This window comes from Balaenoptera borealis, assembly GCF_965194805.1.
Source record: "Balaenoptera borealis genome assembly, chromosome: 8".
Classification (NCBI taxonomy): Eukaryota; Metazoa; Chordata; class Mammalia; order Artiodactyla; family Balaenopteridae; genus Balaenoptera; species Balaenoptera borealis.
This window is the reverse complement of record NC_138865.1, coordinates 52,486,648-52,505,750: the sequence shown is the minus strand read 5'-3', so window position 1 is coordinate 52,505,750 and position 19,103 is coordinate 52,486,648. Positions and strand designations below refer to the sequence as shown.

Genomic DNA, 19,103 nt, shown 5'->3' with positions numbered 1-19,103 from the left:
TGAAATTTCAAATGAAAAATGTGATGAACAGCAACAACAAAAAGATTGCTTGGTGGTAGTTGGGGTAAAAGTGCACAGTTACACAGAGTTGGTAGAACTGTAAAAATTTCAAACATTATTGATCATTAGTTTAGTAACATCTATCAAAAATTCTAAAGCATCAGACCCAGCAAATATAGCAGTATGTGTCTATCTTACAGAAATACTAAGTGAATACTCAAATTTGCTCATTGCGTAGCATTATTTATATGAACGGTAATTGAAATCAACTTAATGTGTGACAGTACAGATGAATGGTTAAGTAAATCATGATTCCTTCACAGAATATTGTGCAGCCACATTAACTTAAATAAGGTGGACCAATACTCACCAGCATCCAAGGATGTTCATGATATTCTGACTGTTTTCTCGAGTGAAAAAGCAAGTTAAGGGATAAGAGTAAACACATTGGTGAAAATTGATATCTAGCTATTCCTAAAGATTAAGATTTTAGGAAATAAAGGGTAGAGATAAGATCATTTGACTTCCTTTTGTTTTCTGGAACCTATAGATCGGTTTTTGTTTACTTAAAAAAATAAGCTATATACTTAGAATTGATTTTTTAATATTGTTTCCAACATTTCTATTAGATTGAAGCAAGGGATGTCCATCTTAGCTTAGTATCCCACACGTTTGATACTGAAAAAAGAGCACTGTCTTTGTATCATCAGGAGAAAACATGGGGGAAAATGGTTGACTGGACTCTTTAAAAGGCAGAGGTAGAGCAGACAGCATTGACCACTTAAAACTTTAGATAGCAGTCAGAGTTATCTACCAATACAGAAAGAAGAGAACGCTAGTGATGTTTCTCATTTAATAAATAAAAACTTTGAGATAATTTTACACAAAAGTAATGTTTTCAATCTTGGAAGTTTATTTCTTCAACATTTGAGTTTTCTTAGTATGAATGAATAAAAAGCACCTCTTGGCTTTTTTCTCCAGACTCTTCTAGGTCTTAGAGCTATGTTTCTGCTCCTCTTGGTAGTGGTTTGTTTCCTCTATAGAGCCAGAGCTTGCACCAAAAGGACTCTTTTGATTCAACATCCTGCTCCAAATTTACCTTTAGCTGTTCCATCAGCTGAGAAATCCTTCATGGGTCTCTATTCCAATCCTTAGGTACACTCTTGGCAGAAAATAGCAGGGAGGGTCTGCTGGAATGTGCCTTATGGAAGAAGAAAACATTGAACAAGGTCTTCTGGTACAGACATAGCAAAGATCTCCTATCTGCAGAGAATATAAATCTAAATCATGTTTTGATAGTTATACATATATATCCATAAAACCATCACAACAATTAAGATAATGAAGATGCCTGTCACCCTCCAAAGGTTTCTGCATGCACCTTTGTAATCCCTTTCCCTTTCCAACCTCACCTCTCACCCTGCCAGTCAGCCCTTTCTGTCCCTAAAGATAAGTTTGCATTTCCTACAATTTTATGTAAATGGAATAACACAGTATGTGCTCTTTTTCTTTTCATTCGGCTTCAACATTTTAAGATTCACCCATATTTTACTATGTTTCAATAGTTGATTGTTTTTATTGCATTCAGCAATAAAATATTCCATTTTATGGATCTATGATAATTCATTGTTTCACTTGTTGATGGACATTTTTTTCCCCAGGGTTTTTAAATAGGAATAAAGCTGCTCAGAACATTCATGTATGTCTTTATGAGGATATGTACTTTCATTTCTCTCAGGCAAATATCTAAGAGTAGAACGGCTGTATCATATGAAAGGTATATGTTTTACATTTTAGGAAACTGCCAAACCATTCTCCAAAGTGGTTGTACCATTTGACATTTCCACCAGCAATGGAGGAGAATTCCAGAGATGTCACATCCTCTGTAGTACTAGTTATGGACAATCTTTTTAATTTTAGCCACTTCCATAAATAGGAAGTGGTATTTAATTGTGCTTTTAATTTGTATCTCCCTGGTGACTAGTAATGTTGAGCATCTTTTCACATCTTTATTTGACATTTACACATGCACATTTTCCTTGGGAACCTGCCTGTAAAAGTCTATCAAATCAGTGCAAAATACTTTACAGAAAAAAATTTAAAGAATTTAAAGAACTTCCATTCTTCTGCCCCAAATATTGCCCAAGTTGTGAGGTGACTCAGGTCATGGGCTGGACAAGAGGCACATTTTAATGTTTCTCCAACAAAAAGCAAGTGCTTCCCATCTGTTATTTCTGGAAAACAGATCTGACTGATCTCTGAGATCCAGAGGATGCTGGGCAGTTTCAAGGAGTCCACATCACGCTGTCTTCCCTGAGATTTCTCTGTAGCATCTTCAGTACAAAGGGCCCAGGATGTCTGGGATGAGATTCTCTTGGAGAAATTCCACATTGGACATCATCAGTAGCAGAACAGCTGGAGATGTGTTTGGGACAAAAGAGACATTTAGAAGAGAACTTGCTAGAAGTGAGGATTCAAGACTGGTTATGAAGAGTTACTTTCAAGGAATGAACCTTTCCCTAAAGGGGGAAGAATACAGACCCCATGTTTAACAAACTGTCGCAGTGGGAATCAACAGGTGCTTTCTCTTCATTAACAAACTTGTAAAAGAAATTAAAGAAAGAAAGGAAGAAAACTAAGCTTTCACAAAATGGTGACAAAATGATCCTTACAAAGTTCAGGTTTTCATGCATTTTAGAAGTTCCTTTACCAACTGAAAACTGAAGCCTAGAATCAACAATGGTGACCTTAAAAGCAGAGAAATATGAATTATATTCAATGATTATAAGCTTGACAGCTTTAAATTTATCACATATTTATTTTCTACATGTTATTTATATCTTATAGAACAAAATGTTCTCATTACAATGTATAAAACTTTATTTTGTAAACATACATGCAATTTCTCAAAAGTTATGTGCTCATGTGTTCAATTTTTATATCTAAATCAATGCACACACAAACTGCAATGGAGTTGATGTTTTCCCATGTGAGACCTACACTGGAAACAAGAATACCTATATTTCCCAGGCTGATTTTGGGGCTGAATCTCAGTGAAGCCTCTTTGTTCAGGACCAATGGACATATTAAGTTCTTGGGATGAGGGAGAATCTGCAGGCACCTGACATAAGTCAAAGAATGCTAAGTCCACACTTTTATGGTAACAAATTTGAGGATATGGACCAATAAAGGGCTGGACTTGCTTTTATAGACAAGAACTAGGAAGGGAGACTGCAACAATAAAACAGCAGTGCTTGAGTCACAGACCTGGGGAGCTCTCATCCACGGTATATTGATCCTGTTCTGATATTGCCTCTTATCTAAACTTATGCCTTCGGTTATATCTATAAAAGAAAGATGAAAATATGTGCAGGCAAGCTGCAGTTTAGAAAGCACCATTGAAAAGCACATGTGTTTATAGCCACATCCATCCCAAGTGAAAAATGCTTAGTATAGGAGAACATCCTGCAGAGATAATGGCTGGAGAGTGGGGGAATGCAGTCAGTGCCACCTGACTATTCAGAGGGTCAACAAATAACCTGGGCAGAAACAGGCGTGAGTATCTGGAGAATTTGGGTTAGCTGGTCTAGAAGCCAGTCTGTATCATTCACACATGGGTGCCTGTATATGCGTGTGTGTGTCGGAGGGTAGGGGGTTGGTTCACACGTGTGTCTTTGTTCTTGTGTGTGTGTTGAAAGCTATTCGGCTACAGCAGCAAAAAACCTAGTGTCTACAAGGAAATAGTGTATACAAAGCACTTAGAATATTAAGTTTGTCAGCTTTTTTTTTTTTATGTCTGAATATGTTGTATGTTCCATTTCTGGCTTTCAGAAATGTTCCTCTCTTAAGGCTTGAAGATAAGTTACTCTGCTCAAAAAATGGTATGGGGAAGCTACTGTTGAACTCTACTGTTGAAGCTATTGTTGGTTGTGAAAGCTTAAAACTGAGTTGAAATGTTGCAGCTTTGAAAGCTTTTGAACGACATAATGTGCTAAGCAATGTAAATCTGAAATCTTACATGGATCAAAATATTTCTGCTCTGATTATTTGATGATGTATATACATCAAATTTTCCATACTGTTTGTTTTATTTTTTGCTTGTTTTTTTTTCATGATTTTTTAAAAACTATTTTATATTGGAGTATAGCCGACTAACAATGTTGTGATAGTTTCAGCTGCACAGCAAAGGGACTCAGCCATACATATGCATGTATCCATTCTCCCCCAAACTCCCCTCCCATCCAGGATGCCACATAACATGGAGCAGAGTTCCCTGTGCTATATACCGTAGGTCCTTGTTGGTTATCCATTTTACTTTTTTAAAGGGTTTTTAAAATAGGACTTGAGTTAAAGCATTCACTTTATTTTATTTTTTTTATACAGCAGATACTTATTAGTTATCTATTTTATACATATTAGTGTATACATGTCAATCCCAATCTCCCAGTTCATCACACCACCACCCCGCCCCTTGCTTTCCCCCGTTGGTGTCCCTACGTTTGTTCTCTACATCTGCGTCTCTATTTCTGCCTTGCAAACCGGTTCACCTGTACCATTTTTCTAGATTTCACATATATGCGTTAATATACGATATTTGTTTTTCTGTCTGACTTACTTCACTCAATATGACAATCTCTAGATCCACCCATGTTGCTGCAAATTGCATTATTTCATTCTTTTTAATGGCTGAGTAATATTCCATTGTATGTATATGTACCACATCTTCTTTATCCATTCCTCTGTCGATGGACATTTAGGTTGCTTCCATGTCTTGGCTATTGTGAACAGTGCTGCAATGAACATGGGGGTGCATGTATCCTTTTGGGCCATGCTTTTCTCCAGATATGTGCCCAGGGTCATATGGTAGCTCTATTTTTATTTTTTAAAGGAACTTCCATACTGTTCTCCATAGTGGCTGTACCAATTTACATTCCCACCAACAGTGCAGAAGGGTTCCCTTCTCTCCACACCCTCTCTGGCATTTATTGTTTGTGGATTTTTTGATGATAGCCATTTTGACTGGTGTGAGGTGATATCTCATTGTAGTTTGGATTTGTATTTCTCTAATAATTAGTGATGTTGAACATCTTTTCATGTGCCTCTTGGCCATCTGTATGTCTTCTTTGGAGAAATGTCTATTTAGGTCTTCTGCCCATTTTTTGATTGGGTTCCTTGTTTTGATGATATTAAGCCTCATGAGCTGTTTGGAAATTTTGGAGACTAATCCCTTGTCAGTCACATCACTTGCAAATACTTTCTCCTAATCTGTGGGTTGTCTTTTCATTTTGTTTATGGTTTCCTTTGCTGTGAAAAAGCTTTTGAGTTTAATTAGGTCCCACTTATTTTTATTTCCATTATTCTGGGAGATGGATTGAAAAAGATATTGCTGAGATTTATGTCAGAGAGAGTTCTACCTATGTTTCCCTCAGGAGTTTTACAGTGTCCAGTCTCACGTTTAGGTCTTTAATCCATTTTGAGCTTATTTTTGTGTATGGTGTTAAAGAATGATCTAATTTCATTTTTTTAACGTGTAGCTGTCCAGTTTTCCCAGCACTATTTGTTGAAGAGACTATCTTTCCACGATTGTGTAGTCTTGCCTCCTTTGTCATAGATTAATTGGCCATAGGTTCATGGGTGTATTTCTGGGCTTTCTATCCTGTTCCATTGATCTATATTTCTATTTTTGTGCCAGTACCATACGATTTTGATGACTATAGCTTTGTAGTATAGTCTGAAGTCAGGGAGCCTGATTCCTCCAGCTCCATTTTGCTTTCTCAAGATTGCTTTGGCTATTTGGGGTCTTTTGTGTCTCCACACAAATTTCAAGATTTTTTTGTTCTAGTTCTGTGAAAAATGCCATGGGTAATTTGATAGGGATTACATTGAATCTGTAGATTGCCTTGGGTAGTATAGTCATTTTGACAATATTGATTCTTCCAAGCCACAAACATGGTATTTCTTCCCATCTGTTACTGTCTTCTTTGATTTCTTTCATCAGCATCTTATAGTTTTCAGAGTATAGGTCTTTTGTTTCCTTAGGTAGGTTTATTCCTAGGTATTTTATTCTTTTTGATGCAATAGTAAATGGGATTGTTTCTTGAATTTCTCTTTCTGATCTTTTGTTGTTAGTGTATAGAAATGCAACAGATTTCTGTGTATTAATTTTGTAACCTGCGACTTTACCGAATTCATTGATGAGCTCTAGTAGTTTTCTGGTAGTGTCTTTAGGATCTTCTATGTATAGTATCATGTCATCTGGAAACAGTGACAGTTTAACTTCTTCTTTTCTAATTTGGATTCCTTTTATTTCTTTTTCTTCTCCGATTGCCACAGCTAGGACTTTCAAAACAATGTTGAATAAAAGTGGCGAGAGTGGACATCCTTGTCTTGCTCCTGATCATACAGGAAATGCTTTCAGCTTTTCACCATTGAGTATGATGTTATCTGTAGGTTTGTCATATATGGCCTTTATTATGTTGAGGTAGATTCCCTCTATGCCCACTTTCTGGAGAGTTTTTATCATAAATGGGTGCTGAATTTTGTCAAAAGCTTTTTCTCCATCTATTGAGATGATCATATGGTTTTTATTCTTCAATTTGTTGATGTGGGGTATCATACTTATTGATTTGAGGATATTGAAAAATCCTTGCATCCCTGGGATAAATCCCACTTGATCATGGTGTATGATCCTTTTAATGTATTGTTGGATTCGGATTGCTAGTATTTTGTTGAGGGTTTTCGCATCTATGTTCATCAGTGATATTGCCCTGCAATTTTCTTTTTTTTTGTGGTATCTTTTTCTGGTTTTGGTATTAGGATGATGGTGGTCTCATAGAATGAGTTTGGGAGTTTTCCTTCCTCTGCAATTTTTTGGAACAGTTTCAGAAGGGTAGGTGTTAGGTCCCCTCTAAATGTTTGATAGAATTTGCCTGTGAAGCCATCAGGTCCAGTACTTCTGTTTGCTGGGAGTTTTAAAATCACAGGTTCAATTTCAGTGCTTGTGATTGGTCTGTTCATATTTTCTATTTCTTCCTGGTTCAGTCTTGGGAGACTGTACCTTTCTAAATATTTGTCCATTTCTTCCAGGTTGTCCATTTTATTGGTATACAGTTGCTTGTAGTATTCTCTTATGATCCTTTGTATTTCTGTGGTGTCAGTTGTAACTTCTCCTTTTTCATTTCTAATTTTATTGATTTGAGTCATCTCCCTTTTTTTTCTTGATGAGTCTGGTTAACAGTTTATCAATTTTGTTTATTTTTTCAAAGAACCAGCTTTTCGTTTCATTGCTCTGTGTTATTGTTTTCTTTGCCTCTATTTCATTTATTTCTGTCCGGATCTTTATGATTTCTTTCCTTCTACTAACTTTAGGTTTTGTTTGTTCTTGTTTCTCTAGTTGCTTTAGGTGTAAGTTGAGGTTGTTATGTGAGATTTTTCTCATTTCCTGAGGTAAGCTTGTATTGCTATAAACTTCCTTCTTAGAATGCTTTTGCTGCATCCCATAGGTTTTGGATCATTGTGCTTCCATTTTCATTCGTCTCTAGGTATTTTATGATTTCCTCTTCAATTTCTTCAGTGCTCCATTGGTTGCTTAGTAGCATATTGTTTCACCTCCATGTGTTTGTGTTTTTTATAGCTTATTTCTTGTAGTTTATTTCTAACCTCATAGTGTTGTGATCAGAAAAGATGCTTGATATGATTTCAATTTTCTTAAATTTACTGAGGCTCGCCTTGTGGCCCAGCATGTGGAGAATGTTCCATGTGCACTTGAGAAGAATGTGTATTCTGCTGCTTTTGGATGGAATACTCTGTAAATATCAATTAAGTCCATCTGGTCTAATGTGTCATTTAAGGCCTGTGTTTCCTTATTGATTTTCTGTCTGGATGATCTGTCCATTGATGAAAGTGGGGTGTTACAGTCCTCCACTATTATTGTGCTACTGTCGATTTCTCCCTTTATGGATGTTAGTACTTGCCTTATATATTGAGGTGCTCCTATGCTGGATGCATATATATTTACAATTGTTATATCTTCTTCTTGGATTGATCCCTTGATCATTATGTAGTGTCCTTTGTCTCTTATAGCAGTCTTTATTTTAAAGTCTATTTTGTCTGAAATGAGCATTGTTACTCCACCTTTCCTTTGATTTCCACTTGCATGGAATGCCTTCTTCCATCTCCTCACTTTCAGTCTGTATGTGTCTCTGGGTCTGAGGTGGGTCTCTTGTAGACAGCATATATACAGGTTTTCTTTGTGTATCCACTCAGCCAGTCTATGTCTTTTGGTTGGAGCATTTAATCCATCTACATTTAAGGTAATTATTGATATGTATGTTCCTATTACCATTTTCTAATTGTTTTGGGTTTGTTCTCATAGGTCTTTTTCTTCTCTTGTGTTTCCTGCCTTGAGAAGCTCCTTTAGTATTCGTTGCAAAGCTGGTCTGGTGGTGCTGAAATCTCTTGGCTTTTGCTTGTCTGTAAAGCTTTTGATTTCTCCATCAAATCTGAATGAGAGCCTTGCTGGGTAGAGTATTCTTGGTTGTAGGTTCTTCCCTTTCATCACTTTAAATATATGGTGCCACTCCTTTCTGGTTTGCAGAGTTTCTGCTGAGAAATTAGCTGATAACCTTATGGGAGTTCCCTTGTATGTTATTTGTTGTTCTTCCCTTGTTGCTTTCAATATTTTTTCTTTGTCTTTAATTTTTGTCAGTTTGATTACTGTGTGTCCTGGCGTGTTCCTCCTTGGGTTTATCATGCTTGGGAATCTCTGTGCTTCCTGGACTTGGTTGACTGTTTCCTTTCCCATGTTAGGGAGGAGTTCAGCTATTATCTCTTCAAATACTTTCTCAGGTCCTTTCTCTCTTCTCCTTCTGGGACTCCTACAATGAGAATGTTGTTGCATTTAATGTTGTCCTAGAGGTCTCTTAGGCTGTCTTCATTTCTTTTCATTCTTTTTTCTTTATTCTGTTCCATGGCAGTGATTTCCACCATTGTGTCTTCCAGGTCATTTACCCGTTCTTCTGCCTCAGTTATTCTGCTATTGATTCCTTCTAGTGTATTTTTCATTTCAGTTCATCTCTGTTTGTTCTTTAGTTCTTCTAGGTCTTTGTTAAACATTTCTTGCATCTTCTCAATCACTGCCTCCATTCTTTTTCCAAGATTCTGGATCATCTTCACTATCATTATTCTGAACTCCTTTTCTGGAAGGTTGCCTATCTCCACTTCATTTAGTTGTTTTTCTGGAGTTTTATCTTGTTCCTTCATCTGGGACATAATCTTTTGCCTTTTCATTTTTTCTAACTTTCTGTGATTGTTGTTTTCGTTCTGCAAGTTGCAGGATTATAGTTCTTCTTGCTTCTGCTGTCTGCCCTCTGGTGGATGAGACTATCCAACAGGCTTTTGCAAGCTTCCTGATGGGAGGGGCTAGTGGTGGGTATAGCTGGGTCTTGCTCTGGTGGGCAGGGCTGTGCTCAGTAAAACTTTAATCCACTTGTCTGCTGATGGGTGGGGCTGTTTTCCCTCCCTGTTAGTTCTTTGGCCTGAGGCGACCCAGCACTGGAGCCTACAGGCTATATGGTGGGGCTATTGGCGGCCCCTGGGAAGGCTCATGCCAATGGGTACTTCCCAGAACTGCTGCCGCCAGTGTCCTTGTCCCTGCAATGAGCCACAGCCACCCCATGCCTCTGCAGGAGACCCTCCAACACTAGCAGGTAGGTTTGATTCAATCTCCTATGGGGTCACTGCTCCTTTCCCTTGGTCCTGGTGCAAACAAGACTTTGTGTGTGCCCTCCAAGAGTGGAGTCTCTATTTCCCCAAGTCCTGTGGAAGTTCTGCAGTCAAATCCCACTGACCTTCAAAGTTAGATTCCCTGGGGACTCCTAGTCCCCTTGCCAGACTCCCAAGCTGGGAATCCTGACGTGGGGCTCAGAACCTTCACTCCAGTGGGAGAACTCCTGTGGTATAATTGTTCTCCAATTTGTGGGTCGCCCACCCAGCGGGTATGGGATTTGATTTTATAGTGATTGCGCCCCTCCTACTGTCTCATTGCAGCTTCTTCTTTGTCTTTGGATGTGGGGTATCTTCCTGTTGATGTTTGTTCAGCTGTTAGCTGTGATTGCGGTGCTCTTACAAGAGGAAGTGAGTGCACATCCTTCTACTCTGCCATCTTGAACCAATCTCCTTTGCTTGTTTTCTTTTTAAGGGGAAAATTTCATTAAAATTCTACCTTAAAGCTGTTTTCCTGGAATGTATCTAAATTAGGGATTTCAATTTGAACCAGTAGAGGGCAGAATAACATTAGCCATAGAAGGCACTTGCTTACCGTGTCAACAGTAAGCAAATAAATTAAGTCCAGGTATCCATATGTCTTAGTGCATTTGGTTAGTTAACATAACACCATGTTATGTTCATCCTTAATGAACATAATTAAGACTTTTTTTTTACCAGCACTCAGCCATTCAAATATACTTCTTAGCAAAGAGACACCAGAGGACAAAGATATGTTATTAAAATCAGAATGGAAAGAATTCCAGAACTTCCCTTAAATTACATTGGATGCCTGATATGGTCAGATTACGTAGTATATAACAACACAGGCTGACATCGCCATTTTAAAGCTTACCTTTTCCTCTTCATTTTTACATTATTTACTTATTCTAGATTTCTGTAAATATATTTGATTTTTGAATACAATGGCACTTGGAAGATTTTTGTACAATTTTTTTCTAAGTTGGTTACCATAATTGATAAGGCAACCAGTAACATGGATTTTTGATCCAACTACTGGGAACAATTCAAAACAATCTATTCATCAGTATTTAACATGAGAAAAATAAACTTTCATCTCAAATATTTTGATGTGATATTTGTAAAAAAAAAAAGAAATTATATGCATCATCTTTAAAAATTCCAAACTGATGAGAAATAAACAGAAACATGAGAATAATATCAAGCAGCTTTCTTTATAAACTGGAGAAATGATAAACTGGAATACAGGCATACCTCAGAGATCTTGCAGGTTCAGTTTCAGACCACTGCAATAAAGCCAATATTGCAATAAAGTGAGTCACACAAATTTTTTGGTTTCCCAGTGCATCTAAGTTATGTTTATATTATACTGTAGTCTATTAAGTGTGCAATAACACTATGTCTAAAAAAATGACGCACATACCTAAATTAAAAAATACTTTATTGCTAAAAATGCTAACCATCATCTGAGCCTTCAGTGAGTCATAATTTTTGCAATAGTAACATCAAAGATCACTGATCATGAATCACCATAACAAATATAATAATAATGAAAAAGTTTGCAATATTGTGAGAATTACCAAAATCTGACACAGAGACACAAAGTTTGAAAAATGGTGCTGATGGACTTGCTCAACGCTGGGTTGTCACAAATCTTCCATTTGTAAAAAATGCAGCATCTGCGAAGCACAATAAAGAAGATACGCCTGTATTCTTCCTAAAAATTAGGTAAAAGACAACAATACCTACCTCTCTTCTAGTATTTAATATTGTGGTGGAATAATAACCATAAATATGAAGCAAAAAAAAAGGAAGCAAAATTATTATAGTAAGTAGAAAATACAGTTCCTTAAGGTAAAAGTAAGACTACCTTTGAGCCCTATTAATGAACACTCCACCATAAATCTAACCACTCTGAGTCCTCTATCACCATGGATTGGTTTTGCCAATTTCTGAACTTCTTATAAATGAAAACACACTTCAGATACTTTATTTATATCTAGCTCTTTCACTCAATGCTATGTCTGTGAAATCATCCATATTGGTTTTGTGTATCAATAATTCATTATTTTCATTGTTATGTACTATGTTTTTTGAATAGATCAAAATATATGTGTCAATTCTAGTATTAATGTACTTTTGCTTTCTTTGGCATGTGTAGGGGCTACTATGATTATGGCTTCTGTGAGCATACCTGGACATTTCTTTTGGTGGATCTAAGCAATAATTTCTATTGGATATATGCCCAGAAGTGGAGTGGCTTTGTCACAGGGTATATACATGCTTATCTTTATAGAATCTACCAAGCACTTTTCAAAAGTTTTAATAATTTATACTCCCATCATCAACAATTGTATGTCAGTATTTTTAATTTTTTAATTTAATATTTTTAGTTTTAGCTGTTCTGATGTGTGTGTTGTGGTATGAGATTTTGGCTTTAACAACTTACATCCCATGAGCAGTCACGATGATGATCACTTTTTTTCAAGTTTATCGATGGTTTGGATATCTTCTTCTGTGAAGTGCAGTTTATATCTTCTTCTGTGAAGTGCAGTTTCACAAAGTGTGAAGATACTTTCTCATTTTCTTGTTGATACTGAAATACATATTTTAAAAATTTGCAAGAAAGCTACAGATGTAAGTAAGCTAGAGATGCAAGTAAGTTCATAATCTTCTGAGTTTTTTTAACCTGGTTAGTCTGGCAACACCACAATGGTCTTTTGGACTGCTGCAGGATCCTTCTGAGTTAGTAGAGTTTTGTTGTAGGTTCATACTTCCTGCAGGTAAGAGATCTTGGCTAATTCTGTACCAGAAGTCCTTTTCTTAATGTCTTACTTCCCTAACTTGCATCCCAGAAGTTCTTCCTTCGTGTTAATTTCATCCAAGAGCATCCCTTCTGATTGGAATAGATACATGTAGAGAAATTTCTGCTGTAACTTATTCAACAATTCCTGGAAGTGCTAAAGGTAAGTTTGAAGCAAGATACTGAGTTAGAGAAATCCTTTTTAGTGAAAATATTTGCTCTAAAGAGAAAATAAGTTAATACCAAGAGGTGCAGAAACATAGATCCAAGATCTAGGATAGTGCTGGAGAAAACAATCAGGATGTACTTTATTCATCCATAAACTACTATGAAAAACCATATAGTAAAGAAAAAAATCAGCATTCAGGAGTCAGTTACTTACTCTTATTTAAAGCTATATCAATGGTTTTATTCATTAAATGAGAAACATATTAAAATTTTCTTATTTATATATCAGGAAAATATTTTTATCCAAAATTCTGTCTGTTCCACCTTCACCTTTTAACAAAGTCTAGTGAAGTGGTTCCTCCATACTGTCCCTGGTGATATAAAGTCAGGAGTCATCTTCTAGTACCAACTTTGGGAGACTGAGCTAAGACAAGCCCCCTTTTTTTCAGAAAAACAGAAATACTGGACACAATTTAAAAGAGTCAATTTTAAACACATAACTAAGAAAAAAAAAAAAAGGGAAAGATACCTAGGTTCCAAAAATTAAAATGGAGTTTAAAGATCTCATTTCTACCCTCCATTCCATCAAATCGCACTCTCTAGGAATAATGAGACATCAGTTTTCCCCAGTGTAATCATTCTTATTCCTTAATTTGCTTTTTCATTCAACATCATTCAATATGTTATGAACAAGCTTGGATTTAGGTGACTATTCTTTACCTAAATGAATTTAATTGCTGTGTAGTATTCCATAATATGAAGGGATCAGTGTTTACTTAACCAATCCTCTATAATAGCACATTAATTTGACTACAATTCCCTTTTATATAAATAGGGTTGCTATAAATAAATTCATATTCATATTTGGGCAGGGGTATGGACAGAATATTTCTGTAATATAAGTACCTAGAACTGCATTTGGTGAGTCCAGTGGTTCAAAAATTTTGGTAATTTTTACCAAATTAATTACTGATTTTTTAAAAATTTCATGTTTCTACTGTGTATAGGTGTGGGCTCTTACCCCAACCATCACCAAGCTATCTTGTTCTTTATCATATTTTTCATTTATATGAAAAATCCATGATCACTAGGAAGGCTGATTATTTGGCACATGTATACTATCTACTTGTAGCTATTACTGCTTTTGAAAATTACCTCAATATTTCTTGCTCATGTTGCTATTGGGTTAAACTTTTTTGAGCTCTTTTTATATTGAAAATATTATTATTCTATTGCATGTTTTAAGATTTTTTTCACGTCTTTACATTTTCTTGATAGTTCTGTATTGGAGAGACTTCTGTTTTTAATTCATGTATTAAAATGTGTTGCTCATTTCCTTTTAGCCTTGTGTTTCACATCACTCAGGAAGAGCTTTCCTATCTGAAAATTTAAAAACTTTTTATATACACATTTCTTTTAGTATTTAATGTTTGTTTTTGTTTCATATATTTATAACCATAACCATTCAGTGATTTATTATACTCACTTAACAGCTGGATGACCTGAGACACAGAGATGCAGAGTAACATGCTCATGGCCATAAAGCAGTGTATGGCAAAGCTGGTATTGAAACCCAGGTGATCTGCCTTCAGAGCCAACCCTCTTATTGCCTCTTATTCTGTATACATCAAATTTCATTTCGTGTACTGTGGGAGATTTGGAATCTAATTTTTTCCCAGATATCCTATTTTCCCAACAATATTTATTGCATCAGTCAAGCTTTCCCCATTTAGTTTAAAAACAACCATTATTCAATTATCAGTTCTCATATATACATGAGTATGCAAGGTATCTTAAAGCAGTTTTATTTGTTTATTTTTGTGCCAGTACCAACTTAAAAAAAAAAAAAATAGGTCCTTCCTATTCTCCAGGCATAAAAGAAGCAAGATTCTCTTTTGGTACAGAAGCTGTGAGGTCTCCTTCTTGCATAGACTATTATACCCCCGAGTCTGAGCCCAGCTCAGGGAGAATTAAGGCTCAAGCAGAGCTAGTACCCTGGTAGGGGGTGTATCTATTTCTTCAAAAACATGTTACTAGGTATGGGTTTCACAGTTTACTCAATGTTTATTCAGGATATGATATCATCATCTGAATTGCCTAAATATATTTATATAATAAATGTATTATATTTTACCTTTTTTCCTTATGTACTGAAGATGCCTAGCTTGAGCTTAATTAGTGTTGTCCTTGGATTCATACCAGTGTGGCTTGTGTCAGGGGTCTTAGAGTGGGCTCACAGGGTTCCATTTGCATGAGATGACAAGGGAGCTTCTAAGAAGAACACATCCTGAGGACCACAACCTGGTCCAATCACAGTAATTCTGCTTGGGAGTAGAAGGTCAGCTTTGACAAAGCCATGGGGTTTGACACTAGGATCTCCGGTGGCCCAACCCTTATAACCACACCCCCGAATGCTGTGAAAGAGAAGGACAGTTAGTGATTTTTGTTTTCATTTGACTTTTTATTTTTAATATGTCAGGCATTAGTTGCACAAGACAACACATGACAATCAGAGAAATGCTTTGGGGAAGAAATCTTTCCTCTGGAATCTTACACTCTACCCCACGTGTATATAATGCCACATGTGGTTTTTGATGTTCAAGGCCTCAGATATGACCCCAAGTGCTCCAGGGAACTTTGTGCCTAGAACTTACGGCATGAACCTACTGATGGAAATTCTAACATATTTCTTCCACGGGACCCTTGATCTGGTATCTTCTGAGACAATTTCCCTGTAGAATGCTACAACGGAATCCCTGATATGTCCAAACTCATCTCTTTGCCCTTCTAATTGCAATCCATGGTAGAAATCCACTTAGCTAGAGGCATTTGGGGGACATTTCTGTTATTTTATTCATTTCAGCTCCTGAACACTATCCCACCCACAGTGTGTCCTCTTTCCCCTACCCCTCTACTAGACAAAAGTGGGGACTTCAAGGTATTTTTCCTGTAATAGCACAATTTGCTCTGGAAATATGCTTTTTTCCTTCCCAGTTCCATCCAGCCTTTTCCTCCTCCACTTGTCCCTCCCTCCCAAGGAGTGAGAATAGATTAGGAGATGTTACTTAAAAAATGTCTGTCATACTGAATAATACACCAGCTAGAATTCAGTTCTTAATGCTCTCAAACTAACTCTGTTTTGATCAGATTGATAACCACCTTGTTCATCTGACATGAACCCAAATGAACCTCTGCTATTTAGAATAATTAAATTTCTCCCAGGGATCTATGTCTTATTTAGTACAAGGCTTATACTGAAACTTAACTTGGAATAAATTTCACTAAAACAATGTGCACTTAGCTCTCTTACACAGAAAAAGTTACATGATTTATGGGTCAAGGGAACCTGCCTTTTGTTCTATTCAAACTTGCTCCACTGTTGCTAAGAGGTACACATCTCCACCTTCAGTGAAGAAAACTTAGCTGAACAGGTTTCCACACTTCTAAGAAGCTGGATTCCTCTTGCATTTAAGGTAAACCCATGGGACTGTTTTGGTGTTATGATCCCTTCCCTGAATACTTGCAATGTGACTCTGGCTATTTATCTCTAAATATTCATTACATGCTGGCTATCTCCTGACTATCCATAATGTTTCAAGAATACAATCCAAAGAAATGAGGAAAATTGCCATCAAGTCTTTACTAATAGTTGGTAGAAAAACTGATCCAGTGACCACCCATTCTGGACAATAACAAGTTGCCTTTTGAATAGAACAATGGGAAGAGTGTTACACCTTATACAACTATAAAATTGAGCCATTTACACCACTTCCATGTATTGTCTTCATAATTTTTCCAACATATTAAGCTTTCTATAAACTGAACAAAAATTTTAAGTTGGTACCAGTGGTTTCTATACTACTTGGCAGTTGAAAGCACAACTAACCATCACCAGGCTGACAGGGATCAAAGGCCCAGGAAGTGTGAATTCAGAAAAGGATTGTCTAAGGAGACCAGAACAATCAGAAGAGAGGCTCCTGCCTGGACTTCTGCCCTACGTATCATGCCATTACTTTATTATGCCCTTAATATATAAGGTTAAAAACCACCCTTTCATTAGAGAAAGATAGTTACTTCACTTTTTACTCCAAGAAATAGCTTATCCAAATATCCCATCCAGGAAAAGTAGAGAAACTGAAAAACAAAAATAAACACTTTACCCCTTGGCAGACACAGGTGAACAAGACTTTCTCATCTCTAGACAGAGTCTCCTCACATATACAACTGTCAGTGACAATATGGTACTGACATATCCCTTCTTTTTTTTAATACATTTAAAATTTCTTCATTCATTCAATATTTAGATTGTCCCTGTTATGTGCTCAGGTAAAGACTTAAGAAGTCATTTGCCTACCGTGAAGTAGGTCACACTTTAGTTGAAAGAAAGAGAAGTAATTGATTATAGTACAATGTAGTTTGTGACACGGTAAGAGTTGTGATCTGCAGGGGCACAAATAGATTCAGAGAAATCAGACTGCAAGGGCTTTCAGTGAAGGGAAAATTTTTAAGTGAGTCATAAATAGCAAGAATGAGATATTAACGCATATTAGAAAAAGGATATGTACCAGGCCAAAGAAATAGAATGTGAGTTTGGGTTTTCTATGGCCCTAAAGGGAAGTTCTATATGTTATGCTATTGGAGTTCAGGTGCTGAGAAAGCAGACTGTGAGACAAAAATGACCATACAAGGAGTTTATTAGGGAGTACTATGGGATCAACACTTAAGGAAAGAGAAGCCAGGAGGACTGAGACAGAGAATGTTGAGTTGCAGTGCAGTCACAAAGTGGCCTTGGCCAATTACAGTGAGGAGCTCCGAAGCTGGGATGACCCTTCTGAGGTGGAGTGAGGGGTATGAGTCTTTATACCTCTACATCGACCAGTCATTGAATACAGGCAGACTCCAGGAAAGGGGAGAAAACTTTGGCTAAATGCTAGAAGTAATTCAAGGAATGAACCCCAAATCTCTTTATTTACCAAACATCTACACGTCTCAATAGAGATTATTGAATCACCTGTCATCTTTCACCCTGGAATCCTCTATCTTTCAGAAGTGTGGTTTCCTTTGTGTCCACAACATATTCTTTGTCCAATCAATTACTGCTATAGTTGTAGTTTTGATTTCACTTAACCACAGGCGTGAGAAACAGAAACTCTTACAGAAAGAAACTTGGTTTGGATCATTTTCCTTAAAAGGCAGCTATTGTTATGGGGTGTAACTGGGATATTACAGCTTCTTTAAGAGGGAAAAAAGCCATTTAATCTGCTGCTGTGAAAAGGCAGTGACAGAAAAAAACTATCCTTACCAACTACCTCCTATCTATAGGATGCCCATTTCTCTCCAGGTACTGTGGGAAAATATGAGATCAGTAACCTCAAGGAGACCATGCCTTCATCTGTTAAAAGTCTACCTTGGCTATCAAGAAATAGGGATATGGTTAATACTGTGTAGTCACAAGACCAACAGCATCAACTTCATCTAGGAATTGTTATAAATGCCAATACTTAGTCCCCACCACAGACCTATTAGATCAGAAACAGTGGGGGTGGAGTCATGTGATCTGTGCTTTAACAAGCCCTCCAGATGATTCTGATGTGCTGGAGGTGGGGCTTAATTTACTGCACATGATAAGCATACTAAGCCAAATGTCTACAAGAGGCCATATTGGTTCTTTTCAAAAATATTTGTATTTATATATTTATTTATATTCTGGCCACCCCATGCAGCACGTGGGATCTTAGTTCCGTGACCAGGAATTGAACCCGTGCCCTGGGATTGAACCCGTGCCCCCTGCAGTGGAAGTGTGGAGTCCTAACCACTGGACCGCCAGGGAATTCCCTATTTGTTCTTTTTATAAATTTCAAAAATAAAAGTATTTTATTTTTCCTGGCTCCAAAATGAATCCATATTCATAAGAGAAGTATTTAATCTGAAGAGTATAAGAGAATGGAAATTCTATCACCCAGATGGCACTGCTGTGAACATTTCAGTGTATTTCTTTTCAGACATTTTTCATGCATATTTTATTTGGAAAAAATACGATACTGTACTTGTTATTTAGTAACTCATTTTTTTGATTTAGTAATCTATTTAGCTCAGGACATGTAGATGTAATAATGATAATTCAGATGACTCAGCCTGTGAGTACAAATGAACTTGCCTTTACTCTGAGCTCACCCAGGCATTACTAGCAGGGCGTCTAGTCTTTTAAAGTATTTCTCTTCCTCAATATCTCCAAGCTTAGAACTCTGGTTTTAAAGTTTTAAAAGGGTACATATATTTAAAAGCAAGCAATTTTTAGTTTGTATTAGGCAGTTAAAACAGTTATACAAGCAGGATGTCAACTTAAGCTAAATGTCTGGGGAAACATTAGCATGTAAAGTATTGGTTC

At 36.7% G+C, this 19,103-nt stretch overlaps 1 protein-coding gene across 7 annotated transcripts in view; it reads right to left on the bottom strand.

The window, feature by feature from the left end:
- IFNE (interferon epsilon) overlaps positions 1–19,103 on the bottom strand; it is a 76,123-nt gene that overhangs the window by 6,189 nt on the left and 50,831 nt on the right. Inside the window, exons 1-4 of one of the 7 annotated variants that reach the window (XM_082403149.1) lie at positions 14,850–19,103; positions 12,194–12,704; positions 10,999–11,030; positions 2,312–2,415 (exon numbers count right to left, since the gene is read on the bottom strand). The exon at positions 14,850–19,103 is cut by the window's right edge and continues 50,831 nt beyond it. The gene's annotated coding sequence lies outside the window, so the exon portion shown is untranslated. Of the gene's footprint in view, positions 1–1,096; positions 1,202–2,302; positions 2,416–10,998; positions 11,031–11,168; positions 11,424–12,193; positions 12,705–14,849 lie in introns of those variants that run through there. The other 6 variants (XM_082403151.1, XM_082403150.1, XM_082403147.1 and 3 more) reach the window with 6 other exon arrangements.